The sequence below is a fragment of the Podarcis gaigeae genome (assembly GCF_964106915.1).
Source record: "Podarcis gaigeae genome assembly, chromosome: 5".
Taxonomy (NCBI): Eukaryota; Metazoa; Chordata; class Lepidosauria; order Squamata; family Lacertidae; genus Podarcis; species Podarcis gaigeae.
The window spans coordinates 29,026,536-29,038,966 of record NC_139681.1 but is presented as its reverse complement, the minus strand read 5'-3'; the positions used below and the strand labels follow the sequence as shown (position 1 = coordinate 29,038,966).

The following is a 12,431-nucleotide window of genomic DNA, read 5'->3' as shown; positions in this document are numbered from 1 at the left end:
AGAGCTGGGAAGCTAATTCAATATATTGCTAGTTGGCTGAAAAAAATTGTAATAATTCTGAACTCTTCCTACAACCATTTTTCTTGCTGCCCAAGAAAGCCTCCTTTTATTTGTGTTATTTACTGATGGAAAAATTTCCAGCCGACAGTCTGAAAATCACTACTCAAAGTGTATTGCTTATGTCACTGGAGATACAGTTCTGAGCTCCCACTTATCTCTTCTTGGTTTCATTGCTTCCTTGATGTGCATTTAAACCTGCCCCTGAGTTAGGTTACTGTCACTAGTGTTATCTCTGCTTTTTCAATAGCTGTTGTGATATTCTCAGAGTGCATTGATCACGGACTGTCTGGGCTTGAACGCTGTTACATTAAGACAGATAATGGTCATAATACAGAATAGATCTTATTGCCATAGACATTTCTATACTTTCTCCAGCAGTGCCATGCACACAAGGGGAGGATTCAGAAAGTTCTGCCCATAAAGTGAAGATTATTCCTTAAAGTGAAGAACTGCTGAAAGCCATAGGAGATGAATAATCTTTTAACAAAAAATCAGATTCAAACAATGGATTCAACTAAAAAATGAAACAAAGTTTAATCCCTACCAAAGAAGTCAAGGAAAATTCAATGACTGAAAACTAGATAGATAATGTCAACATATACCTTGCCTTGCTATCAAACTTATGTATTAAAGTCACAACTGTGAACCTCCTTACAGAATTGGCAAATCCTGTTGCTAACAGGATCGGGGGATGGGATTTGCAAGATAATAAAGAGGAATGATGTGTGCAATGCCTAAAGTTGCCACTCTTTAACCTAACAGATACTGTGCCCCTTTCAGCAGAAGAGCTTCAACTGGTGCAGTTTCAACATCACAGAGGCCCTTTACTATGGAAACTGTATCTGAAGCAGAAATCTGTTGTGTAAGTAGAACAACAACAGAAGAGAAGGAGGGAGTCTTCCAGAGATCTGGGGCCTAAGTAATTTAGGGCTTTGAATTGGGTCCAGAAATGAACTAGCAACCAATGCAGCTGTTTTAAAAAGAGGATTATATGAGTTCTAGATGGAACCCATGCCAATAATCTGGCTGCTGCTTTCTGGACCGGTTGAAGTTTCTGAGGGTCTACAAGGGCAGCTTCACATAGAGTGCACTGCAGTAATCCACCTTGGAAATTACCAGAACATGGAATACCTTGGCCAAGACATCACTGTCCAAAGAGGCTGTGGTTAGCAAATCATCAAAAGTCGGGGGGGGGGGGAATACTCATAGCACCCATCAACTACCCTGCAAAAACCGAGACATCCCATTTTTTTTCATGAGAGTACAGCGACCATTTTGGTCACCTTGCTCTGATGCATATCTCTCCTTTAAAAAGCCCTTTCTCCAGGTCCACAATCTCACATGGGTCACGTGACTAGCACAGGATTTTGGATGCAGAAGGTGGTGTTCCGGATTTGAGCCGCATTGTGTTGGAAGGAATACACCAATGGCACCTGAACCTCCAGTGAAAATGTTGGACCCAGGTGTACCCACAAGCTATAGACCTGCTCCTTTCAGGAGAGTGCAACTTTCCACCTCCTGGACTCAATAACTTGGTACACGTAATGCTTAGGTCTTTTTCAGGGCTATCTGGAATATATTTCATGTCAGTATTTGTCAGTATTAGACATATGTCAATAGACATTGATTTGGCAAGATTACCTAAACCACATCTGTGTATTTATCCTATCACCTTAATATTCACGCGACACCAGAGTACCTTAAGAATTCAATCATAGTTCAAGAAATATGTTTAGTATTTTTCCTCCCATTAGCAACATAGCAAAATGCTTAGCTACTTTTTCACAGTAATGGTGTGGCTCTCTCAGATATTCAGAAAATGAAAACCATTTGAATATATGTTTAAGGCACATACTCATGGCCTATCAAAGCTGCATGGATTTCAAGGGAAATTAACCAAAGTATGAGGTGCTTCCCCAGAGTTGGAATTAAACTGGAATTACAGTCTGCAGTTTGGAAGCCCCTGGGCAGCTTTTTAGTATTGTCTTAGGTACAGAAAATGTAACATAGCACTCCTGGGGCTCCCTTTTGTTTTATTTTTTAATTACATACCTCGGTAATGATCATAATTATTTAAAAATGCTCCACAAAATGAGGAATTAGGCCTCAAATCTTTTCAGTGCATAAGATAAAATGCCAATTAAACTTCACTCTGCTGTGTGAGATTTCAGAAGTTAAGAGGTGTGGAAATACCTGCCAAAAACACAAGGTCAGAAACCCATTGTGCATCATAAAGTTCTTTAATGGGAGTCCCTTTTTCCCTCCATAAACTCCTCGATTACCTTCTGAGAAGGGAAAATTTAGTAAAGGACATTCCTAGCACTCAGGCCCTGAGCTTCCGGTTAATGCACAAAACCTCGGTGAGAATGGGCACAAGTTCTGTCGCTACTAATAAGGACACATTCCATGAGAACTTGTGCCATGCAAAGCACTATAGGATTGTTATTGGAAGGGATTTTTGCTATCCACTTAGAATAGACTGGCACATACCGGTACTATGTGCAACACTTTTTGCAGGAATGGTCCCCCGTACATATCAATACCATAATACCAAAAAGCACCCTTTTGAACATGTGCCTCATGGAAGCAGTGCATAACTGTAGCTCCATGAAAGGGTATGCGTGAATGTTGTCTGCACATGTGAAGCACCCCTATACTGAGTCAAACCACTGCTCTATCTGTATATGTAGGTGCCCTACACAGAGTAGGACCACTGCTCTATGTGGCCCAGAACATTAAATTAGACTCAGCGCAGCTGTCTGGCAAGATCCTCCTTAGCACAGTTACCTAAATTTCTTCTGAGATGCCAGAGATTGACAGTGGGACCTTCTGGATGCAAAATATGTAGCCTACTACTGAATTAGGGGCCCCAATCCAGAACTAGTCACCATGAATAGTCTATTATTATTATTATTATTATTATTATTATTATTATTATTAGCGTTCTGCTTTTCAAAAGTGTATCATGAAGATAATAATAATAATAATAATAATAATAATAATAATAATAATAATAATAATATATTATTTATACCCCGCCCATCTGGCTGGACCTCCCCAGCCACTCTGGGCGGCTTCCATAAAAACCAAAAATACAGTAAAATATCACATGTTAAAAACTTCCCTGAACAGGGCTGCCTTAAGATGTCTTCTGAATGTCAAGTAGTTGTTTACCGCTTTGACATCTGCTGGAAGGGCGTTCCACAGGGCGGGCGCCACTACCGAGTAGGCCCTCTGCCTGGTTCCCTGTAGCTTTGCTTCTCGCAATGAGGGAACCGCCAGAAGGCCCTCGGCGCTGGACCTCAGCGTCCAGGCAGAATGATGGGGGTGGAGACGCTCCTTCAGGTTTACTGGACCGAGGCCATAAGTTGCTTTTTTAAAAACCAAAACTTACCGTATTTTTCGCTCTATAAGACACACCCGACCATAAGACGCACCTAGTTTTAGAGGAGGAGAACAAGAAAAAAAAATATTCTCTCCCTCTCTGTGCAGCGCCTCTCCAGCAAAGCAGGAAGGGGCTTCTGAGATAGCTGCACAGCCTGCATTCGCTCCATAAGAAACACACACATTTCCCCTTACTTTTTATGAGGGAAAAAGTGTGTCTTATAGAGCGAAAAATACGGTAATTACCCTCAGTGGGAAAGTGCTCTGAATATGCTCAGAGGTACTCTTAATGCCTGAATAAGTATTTATTTGAATAATTTCTGGGGGGCAGCCACGTTAATTTGCCTTCAAAACACTGCCACTTTGTGCTCACCTACAATTGCTTTCAGCTTTGGGGAGATCATGTGTCTTCAGTTCAATGCTCCATGGTATGCAAAATAATAAATATGCACAAAAAACTGCTGTGGTGAAGTGTCACTGTGCTCATTTTGCATAAGTGCAAGCTTTAATTGAATGATCACAGACTGCACTATTTTGGATTCCATTGCTATTTGACTCCAACATTTATTTGTTTTCTTTACATATTCTGCTCATCACCCTGCCAAATGAGGATTGCAGTTTCTGCATCTGATGAAGTAGACTTTAGGCCACAAAACTTAATCCACAATAAATTTGTTAGTCTTTACAATTCCACAAGTTTCTTTCCTGTTTTTATTTGAGAAATGTTTACACTACTCTTCTTCAAAAATGATCTGAGTGCAACTTACAATGAAAACCATAATATATAATCAACATAAACCCAGTCATAAAGCAAGAGTAAATTAAAAGATTAAGTTCTAAAAGACCTTAAAATACAGTTCTGTGCATGACTACTCATATGTCTGCCCCATTGAGTTTAATGGGACTTCCAAGTAAGTGGCTGTAGGATTGTGCTTTAAAGGTCTAGAAGAATAGAAAAGGGTTTTGCCTGGTGCCTAATGGATAGAAAGTTTGGTGTCAGAAAAGCATCTCTAGGAAGGGAGTTCATGAAATGGAACACCAAAAAATGCCCTCTCCCCTAGTTCCACTCACTTTCTCCCTGTTGGCAGTGACAACCTGGAAAACACTAGCAGCTGATCTTAACATCTGGGCATGTTGATATGGGAATTGGCTTTCTCTAGTTACCAGATATACTAACGAGAACACTTAACTCTCGATCTTACTTGTCAAATCTTGATTTTCCCTTTTGCTTTATACTTACCAAGCCGAAACTTTGTTGTGTGTGTGTTTTAATGTCCCTGTACAAGCAGACATGAAAAAATGGGTCTTTCATCAAAAACACAGCACAGCTGTTTGCTCAGCTATGTTTAAAAGTCCCCCATGAAGTCTTTTTACATCACTGTACTTTAAGAATGCAACATTTTTAAATATGTATCAGACATATGTTCATAATACTGCTATTTATGTGAAATTCTCCAATATGCAGTGCCATCTGCCAGCAAATTCTAGAAAACCTAACTATTAATATCTGCTTTAATTACAGGGAGAACTCCATATGATTGCTACCAGTGAAAGAAATCTGATTGCTTGCATTTATCTGGTCCACAATGCTTCAAACTGTGCTGCTCAGAACCCAGGGGTTCCTCAGAAGCTTATCAGTAGCAATCACTGCAAATGAGATGAACAGAAATGGGCATTTAGCTTCCCAAAAAGATGACTTTCTCATCAATATTAATTGCACTGAAAATGTGCAGTCACAGGGCAGCGCAGAGTGCACATTATGATACATATGGCCAACGCAGGCATGAATTAAGTGTACTCTTTTAAACATGTCCCAAACCCTCTGCTGCAGGTAAAAGTATAGGACCCCTGAACAGCTAAGTCCAGTCAAAGACGACTATGCGGTTGTGGCACGCATCTCTCTTTCAGGTCAATGGAGCAAGCAGAGTAACACATTATTTCTTTAAAATCACATTAAAGTCATTCATTAAAATAATTTGTTTTCATTGCTGTGTTCTTACTTATTTCTGTTACTCCCCCTGCTGCTGCTGCCACAACTGAGCCAATCTCACCACAGGTTTTATTTTCATTCCCCACCCCGACTCTTTTCTTGGAATCCCCTGGAACACCACAAAGTTTGGGGTATTCTGGGAAACAAAATGGCAGCAGCCCAAATCAACTGTTGTCAAGAGAGATGTGAGTCCCCCCCCCCCTCAAGTAAGGGATGAAAGAGATAAAGAAAACCAACCCCCTTTTCCACACACTTATTAGTCATTTCATAAGAAACGAAATTGAAGTAGCTAGGTGTCTTTTGTTTCAATTTCTGGCAACATGTGCTGCTAACCATACTTGCAGTTACCATCTGAGTCAACAAAGGCTCCCCAAAGCAGATACATAGCTCAGCTCTCAACTGAGCATTGGCTTGTGGAAAGATGGTCTCTGCAGAGCCAAGTATCTGCTCAGTGCCAATTCTCAACATGGTCTGCTTGTGGATTCTAAGGCACAACAGCCAAAGGAACAGTGTGCCTCTGGTCAACAGATGCTGGAGATTAACTGCAAGGGATACATACCACCATCATCCTGTCCTGTTATGAATGTTTGAGGGATAATCTGTCTGACCTCTGCAATGAACAGATTGCTAAATTAAGATGGACAATTAATCTAGCCTAATACGGCACTCATATTCATATAGGAGACTTTGGACATTATTTTTTAAACAAAAAGTACAGATGAAGAGCTCAAGAACAACAACCTTGCTACCCATGTCCTGGCCTATTTTTCATCATCAAAGCATAATACACAGTGATACATGATGTGTAGTTTCCTGCCAAGTCCTGCCTTAGTAAGATTCACTTGCATTTTTAATATGGATTTGTTAACAGCAGTTAACCAGGTATTCAGACTGGGGGAAAGAAATCATTTCTTAGCAATCACACTTTAGTTTCCAATGTCATTCTGCAGCCTGGAATGCTGATGTGCTGGGTCCTGCTGCTTTCCCATTAAACATTAATCGGGAACACGGCAGGGCTGAGAACACGGGTGCTGCAGCAGTATGGAACATAATTAGTGGGAGCATTGCAGGCTCCCCCCTTAATTGCCTGGCTTTCCGTAGCAGAACAGTAATTTAGACCGTCCTAACACCACCTGTCCACATTCAAAGAGAAGCAATTTATAAATAACTCTGGAGAAACATATTCTCATGAGACTTCAGTCTGTATTAGAAGTAACAAATAACGATATAATCAGCCAGAGTTGAAACGATCCAATGATGTTTTAGAAGTGCACTGATGCAAACTGCACATGCACAATATGAAGGTTGATTTTAATGTCAGGAATAATGATACAATTATATACAGAAATTCAACAGCCAGGGTGAGAGGGGGGGACTTAGCATGCATAAAACCCCTAGGTTGAGTCAGTTAAGGATCTCAGATGGCAAGAACCTCGCTGGGAGAAGACAGTACCCTCCCCTCAATGGCTTGACTGAGCAGAGCACAGCTTCATACATGCATAGGAAACTAATCAGTGCTGTTGAAGAGGTCACCAACCCAATGGGCACATCTGGCATTTTGAGAAAGTGTTGCAGACAAAATGGCTGCTGTGAGATATGGTGCAACACAAAATAGCTGCTGTGGTGGAGTAGTGTTATGGCTGAAAGAGAGGCAGGACAATCTGCTTCCCCATCAATGGAAGAAAAAGCACCTACATCAGCCACCGCCATGCTTGCTGCAGAAAGAAGCTCTGGGGCATCAAAACCTGTCATATAATAACACTTGGGCATGCTTAAGGAGGAATGTGTGCTCAATGTAGCTGAACCAGTGAAAACAGGAACTAAGCAGGAACAGTCCCTTGTGTTTGGGGATTTTCGAGGTGGTGTTTACTGAGACTTTTTGCAAGTAACATAGGAGGGACTGACAGGCCCACTGGCAGCCATGGGTACTGTGTTGGCAAGCCCTGAACTACTATTTTAAAAGGAATTTATTGGGATCTAAGGATCATAGGGTTGTAGCTGAACATTTCTACCCTTGCTTTAAATATCCATCAAAAATCCAAGAATTCCAGGAGAGGAATCAATAATCTCAACCTAAAAATACCACCACAGAGAACTGCAGTCCTATTTTTCTAGAAAAAGAGGTGCTGGAATTCACAATGAACACCTCCCTTGTTCTCTTATAATGGCAATGGCGCCCACCTGAGAGGTGCTGGAACTGATTTCCAGCGAGTTCTGGCTAAAAAAAAGGCCCTGCATATCTGGCAAGTGAGAAATCAAGTGAAAGGTACATAGTCATACAATCAAACTGGATACAGAATGGGTTCTCTCTGCATGATTCAGAAACATGTCTGACCCTGGCTTTTTAGGGAGGCAATATACTGTCAAGTTCAAATTTCTGTAACTTTGATACTTTGAACAACTGTAATTGAAGTTCTAAATTTGCCTGCCATTTCGTTTCCCCAGATGGACATTTTTAAAGGGATGACTCCTGGGCAATTTTTGGCTTCCTAGTATTTCATCTCTTTTCTGTTTGAAGGATTATACCCTCCTTTTATTCTTTTCTGTGAGAATAATGCTTATAATGACGGACTCAGTGAATATAGAGATGGGAACATTCAGCTCTTCATTAAACGGAGAATCAAGGAGCATAGTCAATTGAGTCCTGAGTGGGCTAAGCAAAAGAATAGGAAGAAAGATTTTTGGAGTTCACGAACACTTGCTTGCTATGAGGCCATGAGGTCGAAACATAGTCTGAGCTAAAGTCAATAGAAGATTTAAGCATTGACTTGGTGGTTTCATTTTTAAATGTCTGAGGAATTTTATCTCAATATAATGCAAAACTTGATTGTGGTGACATTACATTCCTATTTTTTATTTTATTTTTTGCTTCCCACTTTGATTGTGGTGCCTTTATGATTTATGATAGTAGATGTAATTTTAAACCAGCACAACTTTTAACCTCACAAGAACTGTATTTAGAGCAGGGCTGGTGGAGAAATACATTCAATTACCATTTTAACCTCAACTTGCCAAATTCACAATTTGTGAGCAGAAACACAGCTCTGCTTAAAATGTGCATGTCCCCAAATTTTGTGATGAATTTCTCCAACAAAATAATGTGTATGAACTTGCAGGTATTAGTCAGAAGTGCTTGCAAAATACATACGATAATGAAATTAATGTACCAAAAAACATTTTGTTAGGAAATGCATATACTAGAAAAAATGCACATAATGAGAAGTGTTCAGATTTCACACAGAAACTGAGGGAAGTATCACAAATGCAGCATGAAAAACATAGAAACCAAAATGACAAATTCACCCCTCTCAAATTCTAAGCACCAGGTAGATACAAATTCTATAAAAAGAGATAAAACCTAGTTAGCAGATTCATATATCGTTATATTTTCCCCAAATATTTTTAAAAGTCTGTGAATTTCATCCACTTCTGTCAAAACTATATTGCTGTTTTCAGTTCCCCAGGATAGTGGATGGGGATAAAGAAATCTCTTTTCTCCTCAGTGCAGATTTGGATTTCAACCATGACCTGAATTGAACAGCCTCCACATTGCTTTGAACCAAAGCGGGCAGCTTTCCAATGCACCCAGTCAGGATGTGAACTGCATCTTGTGGTTGGTGCATGCCCCTATTTTGTATGTTAATACAAGCCATTTTAACATGTGGAAAAAAAAACTGGAAAGCAAGTTTGAAACAACAAAAGAAGAAAATGGCTTAGAAAATAAGGTATTTATTTATCTGAGTTAAACTAGCAGCTTATCAAAATTATTCTGTACAGTATCAGTTAGAAACTGAGATTTGGAGGGCTGTTGCCAATTATGTTTCAATGACTGTGGAAAGTTTTATCCTTTGTCCACGGCTGTTTGTGTTTACCACTATGTCAGCACTCATTCTTAGCACTGAACAATTAAATAACTCAACTGAGCAGGTCCAAGGCTGCTTTGTATTCTGTTCTGTGACTATTGTTCCTGGCTAGCATGGAATAGTGTATTATTATTGATTATAAGACCAAACAATGTTACATTGTTTTTTAGGAGTGAACTGTACTTTGTCAATAATCCAAATGTTCAGCCACCTCCTATCTCATGTTGCTCCTGCTGGAACATATACAGAACCAATCAGTCTAATTTGTCTTGACTGATGCTCCACCATTAAATTATGTACTTCTTGGGGGAATGCTTTAGTAGCTGTCTCACTGAAATGAAATTAGGTGAAGGTTTATCATCTGAGCATGATGAACAGGCTAAGGGGGAAAGAGCGCTTTCTCATGTCAATCGTCTCAAAAGGTTAGCATCTTAGAGGGAAATTATAGACTTGGAAGAGTTACACCAGAATAAAAAAAAAAGTGAAGGCAAAAATTCACTCCACAATTAGAACTGCCTATTTAATTTTAGGGAACAGCTGATCAGACAGGTATGATCCTATAAGCAAGGATGCCACAAAAAGGGGGAGGTCAGATATAAGTCCCTTGGGTTGTACGATTTCAGCCTGCAGGTGAGGCGGTTGGATATTTGAATGCTCTTCTGCTGGGAAGGTTCTCACTATAAAAAATTGTGGGATATAAAGTTGGGGCGTTTGAATGAATTTTTTTCTTTGAATTGCTACCTTTTACATGAAGGAAGTTCATTAGATAGACCATTCAAACCCCCTTCAGATTGAGGAGATGGCGCCTTAGACAGCTTTACTACTTTATTCTACATTAGCTGGTCCTTAATGATGCACATGTGACACATTTTTGCAATACCACTGTGGGTTAAACCACAGAGCCTAGGGCTTGCCAGTCAGAAGGTTGGCGGTTCAAATCCCTGTGACAGGGTGAGCTCCCATTGTTCGATCCCTGCTCCTGCCAACCAGCAGTTTGAAAGCCTGTCAAAGTGCAAGTAGATAAAAGGGTACTGCTCTGGCAAGAAGGTAAATGGTGTTTCCGTGCACTGCTCTGGTTTCGCCAGAAGCTGCTTGGTCATGCTGGCCACATGACCCGGAAAGCTGTATGGCAGCTCCCTCGGCCATTAAGGCGAGATGTGCCCTGCAACCCCAGAGTCATCCGCGACTGGACCTAATGGTCAGGGGTCCCCTTACCCTTTACCTAAATCTAAAATGTGCTATATTGGTTGTGCATCACCTCCAAATTGAATATTGTCAAGGGAGGCAGGGCTTGGATCATGTCCCTCTCATGCTTAGTTAAGTAGTGTGAATCTACCAAGATACCAGCCAGGAGGAATAACATTTCTAGAGACTTTTGAAACGTCATTTTAATTTTTTTCCAGATCTACAATGTTGGCTCATCATGCCAAAATGTAACCATTAAAACATCAAAACTGGAAAGTACTTTTCAATCAACAAATTAATGGTTTCCTAAAGGTTACTTGTGCCAGGGTATAGCTTAATCTCTATCGAGAAACTAATAATCCTCCACAAGATAAACCAACTTTTTCCTTCTCTTTCAGTGAGCTTATGCTCTGCTAAATTCTGCAGGTTAGTATAAGATTTACACACATAAAAGGCAGATCTCAACAGCATGACTAAGAAACCCAGCTTCAAATGCAACTGTGTTGATAGTTTGGTTTTAAATGAATGGGGTTGGGTGATGGGACAAGAGAACGGAGCAAAATTAGCTACTCACAGGTGTGCCAAGAGCATTCCCATTATAGCTGAGTGGTTTCTACCCATTCATATGGACAAAATTTAAGTTTTGCATTTCGCAACAAAGCTTTGTAATGGCAACTGGGAGTCTACGGAGGATAAGTTTTACAAATACTACCCATTATAATAATGAGCATTGTTGCAGTCCAACAAAACCAAGTATTGGTGGGCAGGAGTCTCCAAGCCGGCTGCTGTCTCTGAAAATTCACTGTCAGCTGCACACAAACACCCCCAATCATCTCAGCCATGTTGTCTTAGTTAAAGGAGGGAACTGAGTGGGGGAAATGATCCAACCGGGACTTGAAGCTTCTGTTTACTTTCCTCACATTAACTTTAGATTTAACACCAGCTTCAAACCTACTTCTGTAAGAAAAGCATTCAGGGAAAGAATAGAAAACACTTGCGAACCTTCCTCAACCATTTAATCTCACTCACGTTCTTGCTTAGATCTCCACTTTCATTTAATGACTCTCATCATCTCTTTCTTTCTGCAAAACTATATCTGTTGCTGTTTCAAAGTCATTTAGACATGTAAGGAAATATTCGAGCTTTATTTGGCTCCTGGAATATTCCAAAACAGAAATGTAGCTAAGGCAAAACATTTTATGCCTTTTGGAGCTTTGCTCACTCATTACATATAAAGATTTGATTACTGATTCCCTCTGATTTAGGAAAGAATATATATTCATAGATCTATCATCATAATCTAATCTTTTTATGTTTACATAGCCTGATTTATACTTTAAAGCCTTCTAAGTGATGCTTTTTAATTACTATATCATAATATATTGCATTTATTTAAATGCTGAAAAAAATAAATGTTTTCAAATGAAGCTCTTGACAAACTCCTTTTTCAGCTATTAATAATGAAGGCAGACCATAAAGCAGTGATCTTCCTTTATTGAACAGTGAATAGAAAAACAGTTATTGAAACAATCAAAGGCAATGCAGAAAAAAAATGCATTTTGACATCTTCAAATCCATTTATAGCTAACTTAACCTTGTACCAGACCTCTACAAACCTATCCAATTCAGGTAATGAGTTGGACTAATTTTTAGTAGTCGCAAGCTGGTTCCTGCTCACTAATTTCACTAAGCTAAGCAAACCCACTAGAGTAAAGATAGCTCTCCATTCCCCTCCTCACAAGCATGCTTGGAACCAGTACAAAGGTGCCATTCATTCCTTCTCCATCTCTATGGGTCACTCTCTATAATAATACTGATTAGAATTTATTTTCACCAGAGCAAGCTAAATCAATATGAATTCTAGTCCCTTCACCATGCCAAAGAGACATTCGGGATAGGAGTGGGCAAAAAACACTAGGACATTGGTCTTTGTTCTGGGTTAGGCCCCA

The 12,431-nt window shown here is 39.9% G+C and overlaps 1 long non-coding RNA gene across 1 annotated transcript in view; it reads right to left on the bottom strand.

Moving 5' to 3' along the window:
- Nucleotides 1-12,431, bottom strand: part of LOC310845410 — a 722,498-nt gene that overhangs the window by 606,362 nt on the left and 103,705 nt on the right. The gene's annotated exons all lie outside the window — the stretch shown is intronic.